At 39.6% G+C, this 2,500-nt stretch overlaps 1 protein-coding gene across 3 annotated transcripts in view; it reads left to right on the top strand.

Annotated features, from left to right (window-relative positions):
• Positions 1-2,500, top strand: part of ZEB2 (zinc finger E-box binding homeobox 2) — a 129,493-nt gene that overhangs the window by 82,480 nt on the left and 44,513 nt on the right. The window lies entirely within an intron of this gene.

The raw sequence follows: 2,500 nt of genomic DNA, 5'->3' as shown, positions 1-2,500 counted from the left end.
AGTGACCAAGCTAGTTTGTAAAAAGGCTGACTGTAGTATGTTCATAGTAGCTCTTTTATAACAGTGTTTTGTACTGGAGAGCACATTCCATGGGAATATTTCAAACTGGCGTGGTCCCTTCTCCTAGCATTAATTAACCTTGCATCCCCAAGTGATAACATTATTCCCATTTTTAAATTGGGGAATTAAGGCTCGTGCATTTCCGTGACACATATCCAAATTCACAAGAAAATCTCTGTTTGAATTTGCTTTGCCTTGTTGTACCTATCATGAGACTCCCATTATTAAAGGAGAACTTGAACCTTGATTTAGTCCTATGACCTTTATCCATCCAAGTGCAAAGGGAACAAGTTAGCTGTGATAAAGAAGGGGTATCAAGGATAGAACTTTCGGGCTTCCCTGGTGGCACAGTGGTTGAGAGTCCGCCTGCCGATGCAGGGGACACGGGTTCGTGCCCTGGTCCGGGAAGATCCCACATGCCGCGGAGCGGCTGGGCCCGTGAGCCATGGCCGCTGAGCCTGCGCGTCCGGAGCCTGTGCTCCGCAACGGGAGAGGCCACAACAGTGAGAGGCCCATGTACCGCAAAAAAAAAAAAAAAAAAAAAAAAAAAAAAAAAAAAGTATAGATCTTCCCTGGAAAAACACTTTGCTGAATAAAAATCCTTGAAGAAGAGCTGTATCCTGTTTTTAGTAGCACAGTACCTGGAAATCAAACTCTGGTGGCAAGGGGGAGGAATAAAAGGCTAGGGTTCAGGTGAAGAGTCTTAGAATGTCCCCCAACATTTACCACACATAAAGACATTCTAAGAAAGCAACTAGACCATAACCCAGTGGCTCAAATGTAAATGTTCTCCAAGCATCTAAGAGATTTAGGAAACCAAATGACTCATGAAATTCCAAAGGTCTTCTTTTAAACTTTAAGCCATATTACCAGAAAAGACATTTTTAAAATGAGGTTACATGTCTATCTCACATATTAGCTGAAGGATGAATCGTACTCTCTCCCACCATGGGCCTCCTACTTGATACTTTTGCAAATGAAATTTTAAGTGAAGGACCAACACCAAAACTGTGACTGGCACACATTCAGATCTTCTCGTTTCACTTAGAGCTACCACATAGCTCATCAGCAGACAAGACACTGGAGCCATGGTCCCGTCTTTCTTATTATTTCAGTGGTTTTCAGTGTTTCATGCTCCACAAACTGCAATCACACATGCAATTCCGTAGTCTTCTTGTGGCAACTTCATAGACAGGGAGCACATTACCATTATTTTTTCCCATTTATACCAAGTTTTCTTGGATGATAGGCCAAGGCCACACAGCTGGTTACATATTGGGACTGGGACAAGAAGACAGGTCTTCAAGCTCGTAATTCTAGGGACTGCCTCTTTATTTCTATTGTTTCCAAACTATTGTGAGAAACATGGGTGTATTGTTAGATTCTGGTAATTGATCAAATTGGTAGGCTTATATAACTCAAATTAAAGGGATCTATGAAAGTAACAATCATCAAAACAATTTAAAATTAAGCAACAATCTTCATTTGGGGGCATAAAACCCCCGAAGTCCCAGGGATTTCCATTCCTTTAGTCTGATCGTGTGGAGTTTAAATTTAGATTGCATTCTTCACTGGGAATGTGTATTATCGTGTATGTTTCCATGTGGCTGTTACCTGCCCAAAGATGTGCTTTCAGCCTCCAGCTTTGCCATTAAGTGGCTGCAGGGCCTTACATGAGTCATTTGACCTCATTGTACCTGTATTACCTCCTTGGTCAAATGTCCAGGGTTGACTTCGTGTCCCTCTAGCACTACAGTTTTATAATGCTCTGTGTCCAAATAGATAGTAAGCTTCCTGAGGTGAGAATAGAGCATCCCTGTGTCCTCTGGACTCAACACATTGCAGGTATTAAATAAATGTTTGATGATGTCATCGAAAGACTTATTGGCACACTTAGCTTGAGTGGAGTTGTAGAAAATCATTATTGACCACCTTATTAACAATTAATTGTCTATAATCTGCATATGTAATTTTCCTTTACATCAATAAAGTGTCTGCTTCTGGTGAACATGAAGTATTGCCCCTTAATATCAGTTCTTTTGCATGTTAATACATTAGCAACTGATATCTTATTTGTACTGTAACTGACAGAATAATGTAGAGAAAGTATGAAAAGGGGTTAGTTAGGTAACATTGTATAGGGCATCTTCAAAACAACAGTTCTGGTATTTCAAATGTCAAGCTAATTATCAGCCATGTTTAAATGCTGTGATAGGCCATTTTTGCAAATGCTGAAATTTTCTGTCAGGTACGGACGTTATAAAAATGTCACGTTTTGCTACTATTCTGTTACATGTCACCAGAATACAAAATCTGAAAAAAAGTTAGATCAATAGACGGTAAAGAGAAACCATTATTTGTTTTGCATATGATTGTAAAATTAATTGGTCTGGTGATAAAATTTAGAGTATTGTTTACGTAGAAGGAAGAATAGAGAGAA

The sequence above is a fragment of the Leucopleurus acutus genome, assembly GCF_964270905.1.
Source record: "Leucopleurus acutus genome assembly, chromosome: 6".
Taxonomy (NCBI): domain Eukaryota; kingdom Metazoa; phylum Chordata; class Mammalia; order Artiodactyla; family Delphinidae; genus Leucopleurus; species Leucopleurus acutus.
This window is presented reverse-complemented; position numbering and strand designations above follow the sequence as displayed.